This window comes from Tiliqua scincoides, chromosome 3 (assembly GCF_035046505.1).
Source record: "Tiliqua scincoides isolate rTilSci1 chromosome 3, rTilSci1.hap2, whole genome shotgun sequence".
Taxonomy (NCBI): Eukaryota; Metazoa; Chordata; class Lepidosauria; order Squamata; family Scincidae; genus Tiliqua; species Tiliqua scincoides.
In genome coordinates this window covers 110,820,499-110,837,208 of record NC_089823.1, presented here as the reverse complement: position 1 = coordinate 110,837,208, position 16,710 = coordinate 110,820,499, and the positions used below count along the sequence as shown (strand labels likewise).

General features: G+C 44.6%; 1 pseudogene; it reads right to left on the bottom strand.

Moving 5' to 3' along the window:
• Positions 1-10,177: 10,177 nt before the first annotated feature.
• On the bottom strand, positions 10,178-10,291 carry LOC136646781 (5S ribosomal RNA; annotated as a pseudogene).
• Between the last annotated feature and the right edge of the window lie 6,419 nt (positions 10,292-16,710).

Below are 16,710 nucleotides of genomic sequence, written 5' to 3'. Positions count from 1 at the left end.
CTCTCATGAACTGTGAAAAGGTTCAAACATGACAATAATGACAGCACTCTTATCATATTTTCTGTCTCAGTTCTTATTGCTTATTTATAATTTAGATATCCTCAAAAATATATCAAGCATTTGTCTTTACTGAGATTTCAATACATATATTTAATTAGAATCAGAGATTTAAAAGGTGCACCATAAATTTAGAAGAAAAAATGGGGATGTTCCACCATCTCCACCACTAATTCTATCCTAACATCAAAAGAACAATGAATCACATTCAAACTGCAAATGAACTAGGGATTATTAGACCTCTGGGATGATTTTAATGGAAGTCATAAGCATCTGAAGTAAGTGTTTAAAATGTGAGAGGCCAACGCAAATGGAACTATGATGTTATAATTACACAATGGATCAAGGCACCAAAGAATGATTAGATTGTTGAGGAATGATTCATACTTGGTAGTTTTCTTTGAAGAAAGTTGGAGTAAAATCAGATGTCTGGTGCCATGAAAGTAGTGATGAATTGAACACCAAAGAGCCTGCTCATTCCCACTCCCGGATAACTTTTGGTTTGTGAATTAGTCATAAAGACCTGCAGGAGTTCAATAATTGTATGAGATTCTGGCTAAGAAAGAATATAGAAGAAAATTAGAAAGAGAGCAGAACTGTCTTTGTAGGGGAGGGCACCAGGATGAGGTCTCTTGTTATCTGGTGTGCTCCCTGGGCATTTGGTGGGCCGCTGTGAGATACAGGAAGCTGGACTAGATGGGCCTATGGCCTGATCCAGTGGGGCTGTTCTTATGTTCTTAACTACAATTCCCAGAATGCCTTGCAGGTCTCTTGTTATCTGGTGTGCTCCCTGGGCATTTGGTGGGCCGCTGTGAGATACAGGAAGCTGGACTAGATGGGCCTATGGCCTGATCCAGCGGGGCTGTTCTTATGTTCTTATGAACCCCCTTCGTTCTCTGGGTGCTAATACTGTGATCTTGTTGGGTTTGGTTTAGCAATAGCCCTTGCAAACTTGGCACCAAGGAGCACCATTTCACATTTTAGTTGGAGGCCGGGAAGAGATACTAATTGCTTTCTCTGTGTGAGCATGTGCGTGTGTATGTGTGTGTACTATGTACATGTACATCTGTGTGAGAGATATTGGGAAGGCACCATGCCTTGTTTGTCTTGAATATACACTGCAAAAGAGAAAGTGTATCTGTTGTGATCATTTTCTTGGTGAATACTTCAAAAGAAATGTAGGAGTTGTTACAAAGAGATTTGTGCCTTTCACAAAAGCCAGGATGGTGTAGTAGTTTTGGAGCTGAATGACCTGGAAGATCCAGATTCAACTCCCTGCTCAGCCGTGAGGCTTCCTGGGTGATCTTGGGCCAGTCTGGACCCAATTCTATCCAACTTTCCAGCACCACTGCATCTGCAATGCAGTTCCCTTACATTGAGGTGGACTCCCTGACTTTCCCCCCACCGCAGGATGCAGTGCAACCCCCATTGACACAGCTGTTTTGGCACTGGAAAATTGGATAGATTGTGCCCTCAGCCTCACCTACCTCGCAGGGTTGTTGTGAGGACAAAAAGAGGGGACAAGCTCAGTGAAGAGCTCAGTGTAATTTACATAGTTGTCATAAGAACATAAGAACAGCCCCTGATCCAGTGGGGCTGTTTTTATGTTCTTATGACAACTATGTAAATTACACTGAGCTCGTCATCTGGAGGAAGGGCAGTATAAATATGTGAAGAATAAATAAATCTAAGTCTGTGGAATCATTTATGATTATAGTAATAGTAATTGCTTATGCTACAATCCTAAACATAGTTATTAGGGAGCAAGCCCCACTGAACTCAGTGGGAATCATTTCTGACTAAACATTCCTAGAATTGCATTGTTAAGTGTGTAGAATCAATGCGCTGACTTGACATAGACATGCTTCTGAGAATGAATTCCATGAAGCCTCAAAGGGGGGGGGGGTTAAGGCAACTGCTCTGTACCCTAAACTGCATTCCTATTTGCAAATCCTGAACTTATTTGATCTATGTCAGGCCTTTGGCATCCCAGGCCCTGAATTGTTATAAGCCAGGATGTGGCAGGAGGGGCCTTGATGTCCAGGCCTGGCATGAAATGTAAATAGAGGAACAGCAGCACAGTATATGTATGTGATTAGCAATCAGATGCACCTGTGTTAGGCGGGAGCCATGTGACCTGGGTAGATGTGTGCAGACTCATGTAAGCTATGGTGGAGTGGTGCAATGCACCACTGGACAGCCAATCAGAAAGGGTCACAAGACAGTCTTGTGACAATGAGGTCGCCTTATTCTGATTGGCTGGCCCCGGTACATATGGGGGCAAGAACAGACACCAAATGTGGGTTGTTGTGGTGGAGTTTCTGCGTGTTGTGCTGCTGGTTTGTTCTGTGACTTGGACTGCTTCTCGTGACTGTGCCTCTCTGTATCCCTGACTTCTGGACCGTTTGCCTGACTACTCTTCTGCCTGCTCCTTTGCCAATGCATGTTTCTGCAACAAACAAGCCTGTGTCTGCTTCTTTGGCTCTGTTTGGGATTGCCTGCTTCTTGTGCTGTCTCCCTACACTCCCGTGCCGCACTGCTATCGAGAAATCAAAGGCTATCCTCCCCTGCTGCCCTGACAATCTACAACAACAAGAACATTTAAAAGAGAACATGGCAAATAGGACTTTAATACGTGAGCAGTATTTGCAGTTCTAAATTCCGGCTCTGTGTGGATGCAATGTCTTTGATCTCCAATCCATGCTTTGGAAATTAGGAATGTACTGTGTATTTACTCACACTTTTCCTCTCGCGACATCTTTGTGCAATGTCCCGGCACCTTGCCTCTGGATTCCACTTGGTGCTCTGTCTTGCCTTCTCAGATGCCTCTGAATGAGAAGGGGTGGGTGCTCCTTCTTCTAGGTTTTCAGCCCTCTCTTATCCAGGCTCAACTCTTAAAAGAGTCTGTTCCTTGGGCTCCTCCCTCTGACTCCCACATATAGTCATCATGTCCTTCAGTCACAGTACTGCAGATAAGATAATCAGATCACCAGAGCCCTGTTGAGGTGGGGCTACATCTTCCTTGCCAGAGCAGCTGAACTGAAACTCATCTCATTATCCAGTACTGGGGCATTTTCTGGTGGGACTGCTGGGCGGTGGGATAACTAGGCTCAGAGGTGACTTTCCTATTTTCCAGCAGTAATGGAGTATAGTCGGCCAAGTCATTTGGGGCAGGAACCTGTGAAAGCAGTCCTGGACACCCCACCTACTGTAATTCCTCAATAATGCTCTTCTTACATTATATGCTAGAACAGGGGTGCTCAATAGGTGGATCGCGATCTACCGGTAGATCGCGAGGCAAAATGAGTAGATCTCGGAGTGCCGACCCCCCCCCTTCAGGTGCCTCTGGGAGGAAAGGCCGGGACTAAGGCCCATTGTACTCAATGGGGCTTACTCCCAGGTAAGTGTGGCTAGGATTGCAGCCTCACAGCCTAATCCTAGGCATGTCTAGTCAGGAGTAAGTCCTGTTATACTCAGTGGGGCTCAAGGTACACCAACATACATTGTACACATAAATGTTATATGCTATGATGGCGCGAACATTGTAAAAAAAACTCTGGTAGATCTCTGGGCCTTGCTGGGTTTCAAAGTAGCTCTCGAGCCAAAAAAGTGTGAGCACCCCTGTGCTAGAACATGGAGTAGTAGCTCTAACCTTGCTTAAGGCTAACCAGGGTGATGGGCCATCAGGCTGTCACTGATTTTCAAAAGGAGGAAAATCAATGACAACCTTATGGTTGTCATTATAGCATCAATCATAAACCATTTGATACAAAGCTGGGATGTCTACATAATGACAGTTTTGAAGTTATATCAGATACACAGTGATTTAGAAATACTTGAATGCATAACTGTCCAAAATATTGAAGCGAACCAGCTGTTTCTCATTTTGCTAAAGAGGACCAATACAAGACATTTTAAAATCAGAACCAAATTCTTTTGACAGGCTTAGGGCTTGACTATTTTGTATAATTTTAACACTCCCAAATACAGCCCATGTTTTATACTGATCAGAGATATTTGGAAATGCTTTCATCTACCAATTTCTTAGAAAGGATTTTCTTTTAATCTAGCATTAGCTATTTTGATATGAAAAAGAAAGATTAGGTTATCTCCAAAAAGCATTTCTTATGCTGAAAAGTAGTTAGAATGAAGAGACTCCATGAACACAATAACACTATTGTCCAACCTGCTTCCTTGTATTAGTCCTTGAAAGACACAATCCAAAATCACAGGAGAGACTTTTTCCTGATTAGAAAACAGAGACAGAAGATAAATAATTCTAGAATTCCATCTGACATGTTGTCTTCGTAATTAGCTCAATCTTGACCCAGAAAAATAAGGTTCTTACAGAGTCAACAGAAATCATTTCATCAAGAGTTATGATAATATCAGTCAATTGTACATATATTCTGCCAACAGGGATACATGTCCCTCGCTGTGCGTGGAAATCCCTGCAAAGCTGATTTGAGAGCATGAAAAGGCAACAAAACTCTCAGAGCCCAACATTCCATCCCATGCCTTACAGTATTTTACTTGCTCTCTGCTCGAGCAATGCCATGTGTATGAGGCTTCATGCCCTGAGTTTTAGCTGCTGGGTGCAAAAAAATCTTCATTGTTCAGAATGATGCTGTTGAAGTTTATTACCTGTTTTAGAATATGCATTCACTTAGCTTGTAGCGCTCAGATGCTTTATGAATCAATGTCAAGGCCAGTGTGAGCTTCTCACAGGGTGCATGGTGTTGCCACCAGCATGGAGAAGCTATCCTGTGTGGAAACACTGTGTATACATCATCCACACAGAGTGCACTTCAGACATACCGAACAGAGGAAATGATCTTCTCATCAGTCAGGCCCTTGGTCCATCTAGCACATTGTCGATGGTAACTGGTAGGGTTTCAGAGACAAGTTTTTCCCAGCTCTTCCTAAAGAAAGAAGGAATTGAATCTGGGAACTTCAGCATGCAAAGCAAATACATTACTGTAAGCCACTGGGAGCTACAGCTCCTATAGGTTTGTCCATCCAAAGATTTACCAAGCCTTCAGGGGCCAATGTAGAGCAGCAGCCAGTCAAATGAAGCTTGCAAGTTGGAGGGGTGGGGAGGCCAAGCTAGTATGTCCAAGGCTCACTGAAATGGCTCAGCACTCGAGGTGTAGTTTCCACACAGGCACAGATGCTCCCAAAGGCCACCTTCATGATGCCGCCACTCTCACCTTCTGTGGCAGCCAACAAACAAGAGTTCCTGACACTCCTGGGGAGTGAGGAGAGCAGGTGTAATGGGAATGAGGAAGAAGGGAAACTGGGAGAAAAGATTACTGGGACAAGCCCGGGACAAAGAGAGGCAAGGTCAGGAGAGGCCAGTCAACCTAGGCTACAAAAGGAGGCTGGGTGCCTGTGGTGATGCTGGATGGTGGGGAGAAGACAAGGGAAGTCTGTCATGTGCCCTGTTATTTAAAAGATAACACCTGTCTTATTTTTGCAGCAGCTTTAGTGAAGGCTCTGTGTACGCTTCCTTCTGTTACTGGGGAAATCACACAGGTTTAGAATCTTTCTTTGGGAAGATGACCATACAATTTCTGCAATAACTGGGGCAGCAAGTAAAACTTTTCTTACAAGAGTATCCGGAAACCTAAAAGTCCAGGACTAGGGAAGAGGCCAAGAGTGTTGTTTTAATCAATTTTAGATGATTGCCCCACAGCTACCTTTGCCCTAATTGTATTGCTGTTTCAGCCTTTTACATTTTCCACATCTTAAACAGCTGCTGCTGTTTACTGATCTCTTTAACATCAACTCATTAGCTTGCAATTGTTTCCATGTGTTCATTTTAGCATGAGTTAATAACTGCTTTCCCTAAACTGAAACGTTAAGTGTTCTGCAGAACCTTTGCTTAAGGCACATGCCACAGATCACTGAATGGTTTAATTAAGACTCACTGTTGGATGAGGTGTGAACTCTGTTACAGTGTTAAAGTGGCAAGCAACTCATCACGGGAATACAACACAGGGTTCTTATAATGGGATAAGGAGTCGAATCCTCCAAGTCTGAAAATGTTGCCTTGCAGGGGTTAAATGTTGCAACTATTTTGTCTGCGTGGGAGGAAAAAGCAATTTAATTCATTCTGGAGGCTGTCTACCATTTAAGACTTAATTAAATTATAATTTCTAAATGCATGAAAAATTACGTTGCCCCACTCAGATAGACCCAAAGGGTAAAGCCTACTATCAAATAGCTACACTCAAATCCACATTATCCAGAACATGTCTTATAACCCAGATTTTCTAAGGGGTTCCCAATGGAGCTGAGCCCGTTCACTTGCTAGCAGCACAGCTCATACTGCTGGGTAACTTGAGAAGCCCTGGTGGGGAAACCCTATGCTCCTCTCCCACGCCAAAGTTGTCTTCATTTCTGGAAGTGAGATGTGAGTGTGGGGAGGAGCCACTGAGAAAGGAATCTGGGTGTCCTATGTTATGTCAGCAAAGGGAGAAGGAGTTTCATTTCAATTATTTTCATACCACCAGTGTCACAGGAGAAGGCATTTCAGAAGTTAAAAACACATGTTGAAATCCCAGTTTGGATTCGAATTGGCAGGACCCAATCCTATCCAACTTTCTAGCACTGATGCAGCCATGCCAAAGGGGCACATGATGCATCCTGCGGTGGGGAGGGCAATCACAGAGGCCTCCTCAAGGTAAGGGAATGTTCCCTTACCTCGACTACATTGTGGCTACATCTGGTCTGGAAAGTTGGATAGGACTGGACTCCAATTATGAGAAATAGGGTGGCAAGATGGCAACAAGGACAGGGGATTTCAATGAAAAATGGGAAAGAGGGAACTATTGGAAAACATAGCTTTTCTCATAGTAGGACTAGCTGTACCTAGTTCTTCTATATAGCTAGTAAAGTAGCCATATAGTAAAGTAACCATATAGAAAATTCTTCTCTATGGTTAGTAAAGATATGAGTCCTGTTTTCCCTTTTATCTAGTCACCCTAAACTAGTGATTACCTTTTATGGCAATTTGGACATATTTATTTCACACCTTTAAAGGATGTTCTTCTATGTAAAAAAAAGGGGGGCACCCAATATAAAGATCAAAATAATTTAAACGGCAAATACAAAATAAAAACAGAGTAGAGGCTTTGGCACAAGGCGGAGCTTAGATTAACTATACTCTGAGATATAGCTTTTGGAGATTATGATAAAGGACAGTTCATTTTTCCCTTTCCCATTTTACATAATATCCCCTCGCACGTCATTCATTGGCATCCTTCAGTCTCGAAAGACTCTGGTATCACGCTCTGAAAAGTGGTTCTGGAACAGCGTCTAGTGTGGTTGAAAAGGCTGATTCAGGAGTGACAATCCCTTCCACACTGGGAGCAAATGTAGTGTGTCCCTGGTGTGTCTCCCTGGCTGTGGGCCTTCCTTCTTTGCCTCTTTGCTTCAGTCTGTTAGGCAAGTGTCTCTTCAAACTGGGAGAGGTCATGCTGCACAGCCTGCCTCCAAGCGGGCCGCTCAGAGGCCAGGGTTTCCCACCTGTTGAGGTCCAGTCCTAAGGCCTTCAGATCCCTCTTGTAGATATCCTTGTATCGCAGCTGTGGTCTACCTGTAGGTCGCTTTCCCTGCACGAGTTCACACGTATAGCAATGAAATTTGGAACTGGAAGCCATCCCCATGCCTGACCCCTAGCACTGAATTGCACAGTGTTTGGAAACCCCCAACATAAGTGGTCACGAAATAACTTAAAAAAAACCAAACGACTGTAGGAAAAAATGTCTTTTAGCATTGAAGGAACTGTCCAAACTTTTTTAAACCATAATTAGAAAAAGAAAAAGTTCAGTCCTCTGAATGTGGAACATTTTTAAATAGAATTTGCACCAATTAGAATTTCATTAAAATAATTATGCATTAACGATTAATAAGATATTAGCTAAACTGCCATATGAATGAAAACTGCTAGAAAAAAAGCTTGAACGAAATTAATTTAAATCATTTAGTGTTACACATCATCAATAGTACAATGCAAGTGAAAAAACAAGAAGTGTGGAGATTTCATGGTAGGCAGAAATGTTAATATGCTTTGAATTAAAGCTGTACCCAAGGCTCCTAAATTTTTACATATCATCATTCCACTTTTCCATAAAAAAGTAATAATGCCCTGAAATTGATGTAATAATTTATTTGAGTTACTAATGCTGTATTAAGATTCATGTGGCAATTCTACTAAACATATTCAGTAAGTAACAGATTCTTAAGTAAATGAAAAATGCCTGCATAAATAAACTTTATGCGAAAGCATTATCTGTGTACAACCCCTAGCAGCTTGCATCCTACAGTTTGGGCTGTCAGGTCAATTACAGGGTAGTCCATCCTTGGATTTGTATGAGTCTGGCGGGTCTTAGGGCACTCTGGGAGTCCGTGCAGGAGAATGTTTTGCTGTAAATGGAACCAGAGATTTATATTCAACTCCACTTTGATTTGCTTTCTGTTGCATTAAGCTCTTTCTTTTGCCCTTTCAGTATTTGGAAGGGGTTTTAGAGTTACTCTAGTCTGACTACCTGCTTGGGGTGAGCAACAACAACAACAACAACAACAGTATTTATATACCGCTTTTCAACTAAAAGTTCACAAAGCGGTTTACAGAGAAAAATCAAATAACTAAATGGCTCCCTGTCCCAAAAGGGCTCACAATCTAAAAAGATGCAAAAAGAACACCAGCAGACAGCCACTCGAACAGACACTGCTGGGGTGAGGTGGGCCAGTTACTCTCCCCCTGCTAAATAAAAGAGGAGCACCCACTTGAAAAAGTGCCTCTTACCCAATTAGCAGGGTAATTGCAGAGTCCCTGACAGGACGCTATCCAATCTCTGAAAACCGCCAATGAGGAAGAGCCCACAACTGCACAAGGAAGACTGTTCCAGGGCCAGGCAGCTCTTACAGTTAGGAAATGTCTCTAGTCTAAATCTACTTCCCTGTCATTTCAACTCATTGGTTTTCATTCTGCCCTCAGGAGCTACGGAGAGCAAGTCTTCCCCTTCCTCTGCCTGATAGCCCTTCAAATACTTGAAGATGACTATCATACCCCCCTTGTCTTCTCTTGTCCAGGCTAAACATACTAAGCTCTCTTAATATTTCCTCATTGGAATCTGTTTCCAGACTCTCCTCTCTCTGTTGCCTTCCTTTGAATTTGCTCCAGCCTATCAATGTACATGAAATGTAGTGCCAAAACTGGATGTAGTAGTCCAAGTAGGTCTGGTTGGTGGAACTATTACTTATCATTACCTGAACCCTATGCCTGCGTTAATGAAGCCTAGCATGGCATTAGCCTGCCCCCCCTTTTTTGCAGCTGTATCACAATGTCAGCTCACGTGCAGCTTGTGTTCCACTAGAAGTGCAATCCTATGGACACTTAGGTAGGAGTAAGTCCCATTAAACACAATGGAGCTTATTTCTGAGTAGATACACATAGGGCGCAATTCTAGAAATGACTTGCCGTAAGGCACGTTTACACCTCCTTGAGAGGAAGCTGGGCCAGCACTCCCAGCAGCGCCGGCCTGTGGAGGCTGGCAGAAGCCTTACCTCTGGCTGAGCTGCTTATGACCACTATCCTGCGCTGGATACAGCACAAACCTCCTGGCTTGCCTGTTCCAGCGCAGGATAGGATTGTGTCCATAGATGATAAGACATCTAGATGCTTTTGACATATGCTGCTACCAAACCCATCCTGTACTTACGCCTCTAATTTTTTTTTTTTTGGTGTGTGTGTGTACTATGTGCAGGACTTTACATTTGTTTCCATTTTCCAATGTTGTCATGTTGGTATGGACCCTATGATCGGTCCTGTCCAGGTTATTTTAAATCCTAATTCAGATTTCTATCTCCCCTCTCCAACTCATCTCCAAATTGGATGGGAGTACCTTCCACCTCTTTATTCAGGTCGTCAGCTTTGGTTCTCCCTGACACTTTCTTACCTCACATTCCTTATTCCTATTCTGTGTCCTGCATCATACTTGCCTCCATAGTGAGGGGACTAGTCTGCTAGCATCCCTCTGTACCACCAGTTTTCAAAAGGCTCTTCAGGCCCCACTATGGTTGGCAACCTTCAGTCTCGAAAGACTATGGTATAAGCCTGCAGCACCTGGTATTCCCATGCGGTCTCCCATCCAAGTACTAACCAGGTCTGACCCTGCTTAGCTTCCGAGATCAGACGAGCTTGGGCATGTGCAGGGTAACTGCCGGTCAGTTAAATGCCGGCCTGTACCCACTTGAGATCAATGAGCCTTATCATTCCTATACAAAATGGACTGTGAATAAATAATGGCAGGGTGGGCAATGACTAACCCACCCACCCCTACTATCGCCCTCCTCTATTTTCAATTGACTTTCCTCTTGGCCCACTCAGCTCTTCCTCATTCTGAAATCACACACTTCACCATATGCTGAAGTAGATAAGACCATGCTATTAAAACTCTTGAGATCTGTTCATGGGGGGGCTAAGTCCCTGTGAGCCTGAAGCCTCAAGGACAAGCCAGTCATCTGGAAACAGGCCATTTTTTCTCAGGTGAACTATCATAATTTGGGGATAGGGGAAACCGATCTAGGAGCTCTCCAGCCAATGATAACAGCTGGTTGCAGAACATCCCATGTTTTCCATTCCAGCTGACACAGATGATGTCTCCAAGGTAAAACTGGGTGTGAACATTGCTGGAGCTTATTTATTTAACAGCCTAATCCCACCCACACCAACAGTGTTGATGCACCCAAGCAAAAAAGGCGCATGCAGCATCAAATGGGGAGGGCAATCAGACAGACAGTAGAAGGCAAGTGAAAACATTTTGCACTTACCTCCTGATAGGCTGTCTGATAGCCAGTGCATCTCCTCAGACATGTACTACCTATTTTGGTGATGTAAGTCCAAGGAGAGAAAAGAAGCAGCTGGGTTTTTAAAAAAGGGAATAAAATGCAGCATGCTCCATTGTCACCAAATCTACCTACCACCTCATCACCCAGACACACTCAAAGACCTCCCACGCCTTCCTCTCCTCACCCATGGTCTGCCCCCACAGCGGCCTTACCCGCACTAGGAGCTCCAGAGAAGCTGCTGTCACCTGACAGTGAACTCCCTGCTCACTGCTTGAATCAGCCAGGCTGCACAGAATGGCAGATCACATTTTGCAGTAAAGCATGCTGTGCTGCCCGAATGTGTGTTCTAGTGGTATAATTGCTCAATAGGATTAGTAGTTGGCAACCTTCAGTCTCGAAAGACTATGGTATCGCGCTCTGAATTGTGGTTCTGGAACAGCATCTAGTGTGGCGGAAAAGGCTGATTCAGGAGTGACAATCCCTTCCACAACGGGAGCAAGTGCAGTCTGTCCCTGGTCTGTCTCCCTGGCTATGGGCCTTCCTTCTTTGCCTCTTTGCCTCAGACTGTTGGCAAAGTGTCTCTTCAAACTGGGAAAGGCCATGCTGCACAGCCTGCCTCCAAGCGGGCCGCTCAGAGGCCAGGGTTTCCCACCTGTTGAGGTCCACTCCTAAGGCCTTCAGATCCTTCTTGCAGATGTCCTTGTATCGCAGCTGTGGTCTACCTGTAGGGCGCTTTCCTTGTACGAGTTCTCCATAGAGGAGATCCTTTGGGATCCGGCCATCATCCATTCTCACAACATGACCGAGCCAATGCAGGCGTCTCTGTTTCAGCAGTGCATACATGCTAGGGATTCCAGCTCGTTCCAGGACTGTGTTGTTTGGAACACAATACAGTAGGAACACAATACAATATAAACACAATCAATAGGATTGAGCCATAAGAAATTTATAGCTTACCTTTTCAATAAGAGCTCAGGACAGGTTACACAAATGCATCATAATAAATGCAATATAAAATCAATAATGGACTATAAAAACATTAACATTTAAAATACAATAACAAAATTCCACAGATCATCTTTAAATTATTAGCACCCAATGCACAGGCCATCATAAAAACATAACCCACCCAAGAACCTACAGCAGTATAAAAATGCATCCCTGTAAGCAGCAGTGTAGCACAGTCAATCAAATAGTACAGATAAGAGCAGCCAGGCGGCAGCAGCAAAAATACCATAAAAAAAAAGCAGAGTCAAAAAGCCAATCCACCCACTATAACATCCCACCCACACTTAAAACACCCATCTAAGTAAAAGCTCTCCTGTCTCTTGCTCTCTTGTGGATCCGAAACTGATGGAATGTTCACAAATCAGCACTCTCAACAGTGCCCTCAAGCTGCCAGCACCCAGAAGAAAACAAAGTTAATAGAGCAAGTCACAGAAGTACAAAACAAACAACTTCAACCAGACATGCCGAAAATTTCCTGTGGAAACTTCCTGCACAGGCACACATAGTATTTGAAGGCTGAGGATTTCCACTGACTCATTCTCCAGATATCTTCCTGATGAATGCCCATCTTAGCTGCTGCAGTGGCAGCACAAATGCTGAAGGAGTACATATCAAATTCAGAAGGGAACTTCCCCCACAAATGCAGATCCTTGGACTCCATGGTTCAGAACTGAAATTTTGTGAGGTGGTTAACATCCCAAAGCCCCTCCCAACTACGCTCAGCACTCCATATGTTTGTGAAGTGCCTACACTGGGCACAAGACAGCCCCACAGATGTACACCCATTGGCCACATCCCATTGGGTGAGTGTTGGCATGCCTCAATCTAAGTTTTGCTTCATCTTTGACCCATGTCAAGTCTGACTACTGAAAGGCAGATACTGATATGCCCCATTTGCTTTGGGTGAGGAGTTGACTAGGATGAAAAGTCGCCCCCCCCCCACAAAAGATCTCAAGTGGAGCAGTCTTAAATGCTGCTACCTCCTACTGAAGAGTACAGCTTCACAGAGGCATTCAACAGCCCAAAAAGGATTTGAGGCATAGTGGATACGTGCTGTTTGGTGGCCTGGGGGTTTCCCTAGTTTAGCTTGGACATGAACGTCTATGGATGAGTCCAGGACACCTTCTGCCTTGGCATACCATGCCTATACTGTCAGGTACCTGCAGACTTCAGGCTTCAAATGTGTCTCCAAAACAGTATCAAATGGTTGGGGCAAATAGGCAAATCTACACCAGCCCTAGTCCAAAACAAATTAATTTCCGAGGCTTCCTCAAATAACTCATCTGGGTACTGGGTGCTAAAGATGCCCAGTTGACTCTGTGTGCCTCCCTGACCCGAGGCACCAATCCCATTGAGGCATTACTTCCTGGTCTAGACGTGCAAGTGACACATGCTATCAGAAATGCTCAGAGAAAGCATTGGCAATACCATTCTGCAAATGTGGTACATGCCACCTAATGAATGATGTATTGATACTTAGCACTGCTTCATAAAGACCCTAAGTAATCTCACAGCCCTTGGTAACCTGTAGGTTTACTGGTTGACAACAAAGGCAGCAGCAAGAACACACATTGGAATCCCTTAACTTGTTTTCCCAAATGCACACAGCAACTTTCTTAGGAAACAAATTCTGAAAAGGTAGAATCACTGCAACACTCTGACATACCCACTTCTCACACCAACAAACTCACACCACCAAACTCTCACACCAAAAAGAAACGCAAAACCTGTTCTGCCAGGAGCATCAGCTTGAACCTGGAGCTCTGACTCAAGGCCTTGCTCTGCCCCCCATGGTGCCTTCTGCCCACCACCTAAAGCTCATGACCGCGGCCACAATGGACATGGTCATTACACATGAACACTGCCACTGGTGCGGAGATTTCAATATCAACCACTGCTACTGAGTTTGGACCCTCTTATGGGTGTCATCCCTTGGCCAGTGTTCAAAATGGCTGCGTCCTGATGCCATCCTTACTCACAGGTGTTTTTCAGTTCCATGCACCAGACGGAGAGTGAAAAATCTTTGCTCCATTCTCACACTTTCAGTGGAGGTTTAGGAGCTAATTTTTCAAATGTTTGCTTGGGGGGAGGGGAGATGGTTCACTCTGTCCAGCTTTCCCATACACCACTTACTACAATAAAGTAATCATAATCTGACTCTGAGAGAGCACAACAGAAGGGGTCATAAATGTGAGGATTGTGATGGAGAGAAAGTAGCATGAACCGCATTCCAGACTATACAACCACAAGTCAAAATCAGACTGGAATGAACTGTGTTTATGTTCCCATCGCTAGCTGTCAGAAAAAGCAGGGACGGCAAGACAAATTAAGGCTTCCCAACTGGCCAGGAGTTCAAAGGGCTGCCACACAGAGAATACTTGGATGATCAGACCATGCATAGAATTTGTGAAGCATGTCTTGATGTGCCTTGGAGAAATGGTAGTCAAAATTCACTCACTAATGATAGCCATCTGCTACACAGCAGCTGGTGGTACTTGCTGGACTTCCTGGTGGTACAATTAAACTTCCAGGACATTGAGGACTTTTCTGCCTGCTTTGTGAGTATCTTCCCTCCTAAATTTTTGCTGTAAAGAATAATAGAGGATCTTTAAAACAGGCAACATATGTGCAGATTTGAAGGAGGCAAATTATTATATTTCCACTTTGAAACTGCATTACTTAGGGCGCAATCCAGAGGAGGACTTGGGCTGGCGCAAGTCCCTTGTGCTGCCCCAGGAGGGTCGCAAACATGCCGTAAAGCATGTTTGCACCTCCTCAGGAGTAAGCCGCACTGCACATGGAGGTGCGCTGGCACATTGAGGCTGAATTCAGCCTCCATGGTGGCTTCCTCAGCAAGCCTTGTATCGGCTCGGCTGGACTCTGGGCTACCCCCACATCTGGGGTAGATGGGGTGGATGGGGAGGAGGAGGGAAGGAGGCATTCCAGGGTTGGGGGGATGCTGCTGGCGATAAGCTGGTGCGCACTGTGTAGGGTTGGGTCCTAAGTAAATTAAATAATTAAATAGTTGCATGTAGAAAACTACAGTGCAATTCTATGCAAGTCTACTCAGAAGTAAGTCCTAGTCAACTCAATGACAGTGTAATCCTATATATCTATCCACAATATTAAATGGGGCTTACTCCCAGGAAAGAGTGTATAGGATTTCAGTCTCAGCATGTTAAGCAGAAAGATTCTGGCTTACCACCTTCAGAATGAACTGGTATAATCCTAAAAGGGCTCATCATTCGATGCTGAATGTGGAGATCAGCCCTCCACTATAGTAATTATTTGATTCAGTGACAAAGTGCCCGAACTTCAGAACTCATTCAAATATTGCTTGGTGTATGTGATTGGGAATCCTATCCTACTGTAATGGAAGATCAGAAGATCATCAGGGGGATGATGTGGTGTTGACAGCAATTCCATGTTTTGACAGCTGTTTGACAGCTCTGGGAAGGCCAGGGCTGGCTCCACAGCTGTAATCAGTCAAGGCCAATGGAGATTCTGATGGACACCTGAGCTTCATTTTTGATGGGACTTTGAATGGACATGGACTGAAGGGATGGCTCACCTGAGCCTAATTTGGACTTAATAAGGGGCTGCAGGATAAAAGGCAGCTTCAGAAGGAGCAAAGACCAATGGTACCCCCAGCCCAGACCTACAGGACCTCAGACCTACGGGACATGGATGGATCAGGACCTACAGGAGAAGGGGACTGCCAGGACTCTGCTGGAGAGGATGCAGAGGAGGGACTCTACTGCAAAAGATTGGACTGGGAAGACTGGACTGTACTTTGGACACTGGACTTGGACTGGAGGCGTCATACCTTTACCCACTGAATTAAGTGGAGTTTTGGGGAGGGAAATCCTCTGGACAAGAGGAATTGCAGGGAAGTGTTTATAGCAATAAATTTGGTTAATTGCTATAGATAAGGAGTTCTGTGTTCATTCCTTAGTACACCACAGCTGTTGTTTCTAGAGATAAGGATGTGTTAGTTAGCCAAAAAAAGTGGGCATTGGGAGATGGAACATTTTTTTGGACGGGACAACTACCCTCTTTTAAACTGCATTCTGTCTTAGGTTTGACTCGTACTTATTACTTCCGTGAATACATTGCAATTGTGCAACCACATGTGGAAGAAACTGCACTGCAGTGAAGTGCTGACAACTTTATGTGTGACATCTTGTGCAATGAGTTGCACAGTGTGTTGTGTAAGCGTAACACCCACTGAGGATTCCATTTGGATACCTGTGTGGAGGAAACCTGTTCTGTTCTCTCCAGTGGCAGACCTGGTTCCCGTGCTGCCCTGGGGCACAGGACCATAACATGCCGTGCCCCCCTGCAACACATGGCCCCCCCCAAAGATACTTACCCAGCCATAATGGAGCTTTGCGTAATGTTCTCAAGTGCTCCGAAAGCCTTCTAAGGCCTCCAGAGCACAATTAAACCTGTATTTCCAGTTTTCCTATGAAAACTGGAACTACCGTTTAAGGGTGCTCAGGAGGCCTCAGAAGGCTTTCGGAGTACCGGTGGACACAGCACAGGGTTTTGCCAGTCCCCAGAATGACTCTGGAGCATGGACAGAGGAGACAGCATTGGTACAGCAGGTGGAGGTGGTGTTGGAGTGGTGCCGCCCCCAGAGGGCCAACAGGTGTGGTGCCTGGGGCTTTTGCCACTTCGACCTTTCCCAGGACTGCCACTGGTCAACTCCATGTGCACAAGTTCCCATATGAAAACAGAAAGATAACTTAGGATGCAATCCTATATGTGACAAGATCTGAAAGTGAA